A 6,892-nucleotide genomic window follows, 5' to 3' on the forward strand; every position below is an offset into this window, starting at 1 on the left:
TTCCATAAGTGCATTCTTAGTCTCCTCCAGAGTTGGTGGATCTTCAAGTTGAACTCAAACTCATCTTTGCTTGATTGAGTCTACTATTTGATCATTTGCACTTGACTCACAATTGAGGAGGGTCACAAAATGTTCTTTCCAGCTTTCTAATATCATACTGTGCTCAGATAGGAAGATGGTGCCCTCACTGGATTAGATTTGACTGGTATTGGCTCTTCATGGTCCATAAATGGACTTTAAACCCTGAAAAAACCTCAAGTGTTATTAGTATCTGCAAGAGCTTGTAGTTCTGTTGCTTTGTTTTCCCACCAAGTGTCCTCCATCTCCCACAGCTTTTTCTGCACTTCAGATTTTGATTTCATGAAGGCTTCTGCAGCTGTGAGAGAAATGAAGTTGTTCAGTTTAACTTGGTGCATGGCTCGATGGGCTGCAAGGAGTGCTTAAGTATTGTTCTCATTTGCATCAAACCAAACCACATTTTGCTGAGTTGGAACACGAAGGACTTCGTTAGCTGTTTATTGCATTACAGTCCAAAAGGTGCTCCATCTTTCATGAAGAGTTCCTCTTGCTCTTGCATTGGCGCGGTTTGATGGTGCAGCATGAGTGGAAATTGCTAACTGGGTTCTCCCCTCTTCTGTTAAAAGTTTTGGGACATCAACACATTGATTTGGTTTTGGGGCAACTTTCTGTCTGGGAGTGTGAAACCTGATGTTCAGTTTACTAGGGATAAGCTGGTGATCCATAGACCATTCTACCCCTCACATAGCCCTAGTAATGTAAACATTGCTCAGGTCATTGTGGCAAGTGATTCATAGATTCACAGATGGCTGGAAGGGACCTCAAGATCATCAGGTCCAGCCCCCTGCACCAAGCAGGAAAGACAACTGGTGTCAGGTGACTCCACCCAGGTGACCACCCAGTCTCCTCTTGAAGATTTCCAGGGTAGGTGATTGCAACACTTTTGGAGGGGGCTTATTCCGCAGTCTGCACACCCTGACTGTGAAGTTTTCCTAATGTTGAGCCTGACAGTCTAGAACAAGGGCAGACAAAATCAAGCCCATGGGCCGGATCAGGCCTGTGCTGGACTCCATTTCCCAGAAGCCCCCACCTACAGCAGAGAAGTAACAGTGCAGAGCCAGGGTTTCCATGGAGATCAGCCCAGCAGCACTGGCAGGGCACACAGCAGTGCAGGAAGCCGCTCTGGGGCCAGGATCTTGTGGCAGTCACAGCATGGACCAGAGCTGGGGCACAGCTGCAATCTGTGACCCGCATGCCCTGAGAAGGGGCATGCAGGCAGCAGATCACAGCTTTTCCCCAGCTTTAGGCCACACTATCACCGCTGCAAGTTTCCAGCTCCTATCCCAGAGCAGCTCTGCACCCAGCCACGTGCCCTGCCAGTGCTGCTGGGACTAATCTCCATGGAAAGCCTGGCCCCAAGCTGTCAGGGCTCTGCTGCTCCTGTGGTCTCCATGGAAAATGGCTGCAGTGATGTGAGCAGCAGCTTCTGGAAATGGATTTGGCTGCTGGTCAGATCCACCATTTTGCCCACCCCTGGCCTAAAAGATGCCATCATTTTGACCAAAGTTGCTGCCAAGACTAGAACCTTTTTTCTGGCATGTTGAAAAAGGTGTTCATAACAGCAAGGTCAAACAGTGTGCAGAGTGTTAAGAGTAGTTCTTCAATTGTGTTTAGAGACCCACGTCTGAATTTCCCCATGATTCTGTTCCAAATGGTGTAGTCATCTGTAATGCATGCATTCAAGTCACCCAGTAGTAGGATTTTCCCACTGTCGGATATGTTTCTTAGAGCATCACTCAGCTGGCTGTTGAACTGAGTCTTCATTTCTTCAGAAGAAAGTAGTATTGGACCATAGGTGCTTATTATTGCCAGAAAACTGTTGTGGGACAGTGGTATCCACAATGTCATTAGACGCTCAGATATTGGCATTGCATACTGTGGTAGTTTATTAGCGATGGAATTTGCTATTGTGAGTCCTACCCCATGTAGACTGGTGTTGTAGTCTGCCTTGTAACCTGACCAGTAGAAACTGTATTCTTTTTCTCTAAGCACACCGCTGTCATGTAGTCTAGTCTTGGATAAGTCAGAGATATTTTCTGATACCTGTGTAGCTCTTTCGCTACTAATGCCATTCTTCAAAGAGCTTAATTTTCCTTTGAATCAAGTAGTATATGAATGTTTCAGCACCTGAATGTCAGTTTCTTCCCATTTCTGTGACTGCTTCTCTCATTTAAAATGGAGATCCTGCTGATCATGGGAAAACAGCCAGGAGTCGGTGAGAGGCAAGCCTTTTTTACCCCAACTTCTATAAGGCCCTCCTTGGATTGAGGCAGCTGGGGCCTCACTAAATAGAGCTGCCTGATCACCAAAGTAGGACCTCATAGTCCCATTGCCAAGGTAGAATTGTGAGACTCACACACCTAGGCCACTTCTGAGGAGATTTTTGGCTACCAGATTCCAGCTTCTCAAGCCTGCTGGCACCTTCTAGGAAAGTCTTGCCAAGAGTCTTTTGGTGAAGGGTTACTGGATGATGATGGTGAAATAATGGGAGGGTGAAAACTATTAGTAACAGTAGATTGTCCATGCAAAATAGTTTAACATGCAACCTGCAGTGCATAGTAACAGGATGCACGCTCTGGGATGCCACAACCATTGCCCAGCAGAGGGCTGAGGCTCGACAGCAGGAGAGTCCTGTATGTGCCCCTCGGCGCCTGCTAACTTGGCTATGTGGCTCTTGCCATTGTCCAAGAAGGATCCTCTGCCAGGAGCCTGAAGCTTGGTGGCTGTTGATCCATATTAGGACGCTTCCACCCATTTGAGCCCTAGCCATTCACCCTGCTGCCAGCAAAAGGTGTGCACCTAGCTTCACCAGATCCAGATACTGGACATTTAGCTCAGATGAGGACCTATAGGAAAGGTGTGGGTGGCCTCTGGAATGACTCAAGATGAGGGTCTAGGCAGGGTTTCCCCTACCCCACACACACCCCACCACACACACACCTCACCCCCCAAACTGCTTTAAAACTGTAAATATATCAATAAAATATTGCCCAACTGATCTCTCTCTCTCTCTCTCTCTCTATGTATTAGGCCTGTGCGAATAGGGAAGTATTCAAATCAGACTTGGATTTGGCTGATTCAGAGGACAGTGATTTGATTTGGAGATTCGGATTACTGTCCCAAATCAATACGGCTGAATTGGCTTTGGAAGATTCAGCGCTGATTTGGAGATTTGACCATAGACTATAATGGGGAATCACTGAAATACCTATAACTTTGTCATTTTTGGGGTGATTCAGATAAAACTTTTAGGAATGGTAGCCCCTTCTGAGGGCATCAGGCCTGCCAAGTTTCAAGAAGCTAAGTATAGGGGTTTCTGGGAAACTGCACCTCAAGCTGCTGACAAACAAAACTGGTAACATATGTGAAACTGTGTGTCTGTTAAGGTGCAGCAGGGTGAAAACTGCAGGCATGGTAGCCCCTGATGAGGCCAGGATTCCTGCCAGGTTTCAAGGAGATAGGTGCAGGGCTTTCTGGGAAACTCCACCTCAGGCTGCTGATAAGCAAAACTTGTGACGTGTGACTGTGTGTGTTAAGGCGTGCCCTCACTGGCGCTCAGGCCTCTACACAACACATTAGTGTGCCCCAATGAGGTCTCCTCCTCCCCTACAGCCTCATCTGGTCCATCACTTTAAATAACAATGGGCAAGCAGCACAGTACCACTAGCATCTCAGGCAGCTAAACCATCACAGAGCCTTTCTTTCCTTTCCTGCAAGAGCTTCTTCTCCAGCAGCTGCCAGAGAACTCTCCCTGCCAGCCCCAGCCCTAGGGCTTAGATGTGCCCAGGGCCCTGCCTCCTTCCAGTCAGATGCCTGGGGACAGGTGCAGTGGGTGTTGGTCTAAGGACATGGCACTCGCAGAAAAGTTTCTTTGGGTCAATCTGGTATCTTTTAGTAGACCAACTGAATAGTTAGAGAAATATATCTTACAAAGCTTTCAGGTTGAAAAGCCCTTCATCAGGATGAGGAAGTACCTACAATTTGTTTGTGTGTGTACTGTTCCTGGATGGAAGGAATTGTAAAGAAGCCAGAGGCTGACATGCAATGCAGGCAAGAAAAGCCAGTCAGTGAAAATGGAAATGGAGGAGTCGGGGGGTGAGAGAGACAGAATGGGGTAGGGGGGAAGGGGCATGTAGTAGGTAAAAGTGGAGAGGTACCTGCTGCTACCTGAGGAGTCAGATGTGCAGCAGGTTGTAGTGTGTCATAAAACCAATGTCTATATTATAGAGTCCATGAGTTTCTGTATCTAGGAGGTTGATGAAGTTCAGAGGCCTGTCTGTGAAAAGTGGTTTGTCTGTTAAGAGTGCAGTTTTAGTGGTCATTTAGAGTACCTGGGGCCTCCTCCTTCCCCATAGCCCCAGCCCAAGTTCATCCTGGCATGAGAGCTCAGCAGGAACATGTTCTTTCCCTGCTGCTGGTGGTGCAGTGAGTGTCACCCCCAGCTCAGAGAGCAAGGCATTAACTGGTTTAAAAAAAAATGGAAGTAAGTGTGGATGGAGTGAGGAGGGTGGCACTCGCTTCATCTGCAGGTTGAGCTTTGGGAACCCCAGCAACGGGAGGTTCACCTTGAGGACCACCTGCTGCACCAAACCAGGATCCAAGGAGTTGTGGTGGGGTGTCACAACATCCCCAGCAATGCTGAACAGCCTCTCGCTCAGAACACTGGTCGGTGCATAGGACCGGTGTTCCTGGGCAACCGTGGCCAGATCCTGCCACATCTACCTGTGGGTTGCCCAATAGGCTAAGGGGTCGCAGTCCAGCAGCTCCACATCCTCAGTGAGACACGTAGTCACTGAAGCCTTGACACTACCTGCCGGAGGCTGGGGTCTGCTGCATCTGGACCCCAACGTTGAAGCCATGCCATTGGCCCACATTGGCAGTGGTTGGCATGGAGGAGACTGGCTAGTGCTGGTGCTGGGAGTGCTGCCCTTCCGTCTCCCTGACTCTGTTCACCAGCACCTCCATCCAGTGATTAAGGGTTTTGGTGCTGCCAGTGCACATGCTTCCCTTCACTCTCCAGTTGTACATGCCCACCAGCATGTGGAAGTACTGGACCATAACAGATCCAGCTGTTTCCTGATGTCCTCCTTCAGCCACCTCACCAGTGCCTGCACATCTGGTGACAGCGGCTTTCCCCAGCCAGGAACACTGATCCCCTGGAACTTCTCCATTTGGTTCTCAAGTTCCCTTACTATGGGGATCACCTGGCTAAGGAGGGCATTGCCCGTGTTGAGGCTCTCGGTGGCCTCAAGGAATGGCTTGAAGAGCACCAAGATCTGGGAGATGATATCCCACTCTGCTTTGTTAAGGGGGCCACTGATCCCAATCTCCCTGAGCAAGGCCATCTCATGAATGGCCTTCTGTTGGTCCACCATCCTTTCCAGCATCAGGTATGTGGAGTTCACACTGAGTCTCCACGTCCTGCATGACTATGTGCTGCAGGTTGCTCAGGTCTGCCTGTTTCTCCAGCAACATCTTGCCCCTCTCGATGCTGCAGTGGAAGTAACCCACCACCTTCCTGCATCTGGAAATCAGCTGGGTGGTACTGACAGCACCATCACTAGCAGCCCTGTCCCCCTCCAAGGCATCCCTAACTATGAGGTGCAGCTTGTGTGCAACACAGTGGATGCCAACAAAGCTGGCATCATGGACCGTATTGGCCCCACTGTCACTGACCATGAACCCACAGGTGAGCTCACCCTGCCCAGCAAGCCACCCCTGCACCATGCAGTTCATGGTCACCATGATCTCCCTTGCCGTGTGGGACTCATCCATCACCTCAGCTTGCAGGAGGGCCCACTGACAGCCTGACTGATCACACCAGTTCCCTGTGAGGGGGAGGTAGGTGTGATCTCCACCCTGACTCCTCCAGATGTCAGAAGTTAAGTGCAAGGCTACAGTGGCTTGCGTAGCTCCTCCCTTAAGTACTTCCTGCATGCCTCATACAAGGAGGGCACCACTGTCCCGCTAAAGGTGGCACATGCGGGCACTTAGTAGGATGGGGCCATGAGTGCCATGAGCTGTCTGAGCCCTGGCTGCTCAACCAAGGAAAAGGTCTGGCCATCCAGAGCAAGCATCTCCCCAGTGCTCTGGGTGACCTTGCTCATCTTCAGAGCATACCCTGCTTTGTCTGCAGCTTTCCCCCACCGCTCCAGGGTGGTCTGCCTCTGTTTCATGGGGGTGGGGGCTTTGGAGCGAGAGGGGGAACTTCCATTTGGGCATGCTCCCACTGGTGCCAGGCTGAGGAGGAAGAAGGGCAAGGGGGTGCTGCCTCCTGAGATGCAGCAAAATCACCATGGTGGTGAAGAGTTTCACTTCCTTGCCCTGGCTAATCTGCCTTTGGCAGTGCTGGCAGGTAGCATACTTGGGATCATCTGCCACCTCAAAATGATCCCACACTACACTAACCCCCCACCCCACTTCTGGGTTGAGCGTGGGGATACTGCATTCTCCTCCTCCTAAGCAGGAAGAGGCACAACAACAGGGAAAGCTGAGCCACCTGCCCCCACAACCTCCTCTGAGGTGTCTTCCTGAGAAGGAGCCCTGGCTCTAGAGGAACTTTGAGGGGAGTGGAGGACAAACTCAGATTCACCCTCGGTCCCCAGAATTTCTTTAGCTAAGGCGCTCAGGTCCCCTGGTTCCAGATTCAGCTCCTTCTCTGGCATGGGGAGACTCACGCTGGGAGATAACATTGGGGTAGAGGAGGCTGTCATTCTGCTGCTGGTGGCTATTTCTGGTGTTAGGGGAGGTGGTGCAGGTGCAGGGACAGGTACTGCTCCCACCTCCTCATTCTCACTGGCAGCAGACGACTCAT

At 50.4% G+C, this 6,892-nt stretch overlaps 1 long non-coding RNA gene across 1 annotated transcript in view; it reads right to left on the bottom strand.

Annotated features, from left to right (window-relative positions):
- The window catches only part of LOC109300511, a 9,134-nt gene extending 2,452 nt beyond the window's left edge, over positions 1-6,682 (bottom strand). The window contains exons 1-2 of the long non-coding RNA XR_002098253.1: positions 6,591-6,682; positions 684-690 (exon numbers count right to left, since the gene is read on the bottom strand). This is a non-coding gene — a long non-coding RNA (uncharacterized LOC109300511). The remainder of the gene's footprint in view (positions 1-683; positions 691-6,590) is intronic.
- Positions 6,683-6,892: the final 210 nt, after the last annotated feature.

Source organism: Gavialis gangeticus, unplaced genomic scaffold (assembly GCF_001723915.1).
Source record: "Gavialis gangeticus isolate Ggan-Ray unplaced genomic scaffold, GavGan_comp1, whole genome shotgun sequence".
Classification (NCBI taxonomy): domain Eukaryota; kingdom Metazoa; phylum Chordata; order Crocodylia; family Gavialidae; genus Gavialis; species Gavialis gangeticus.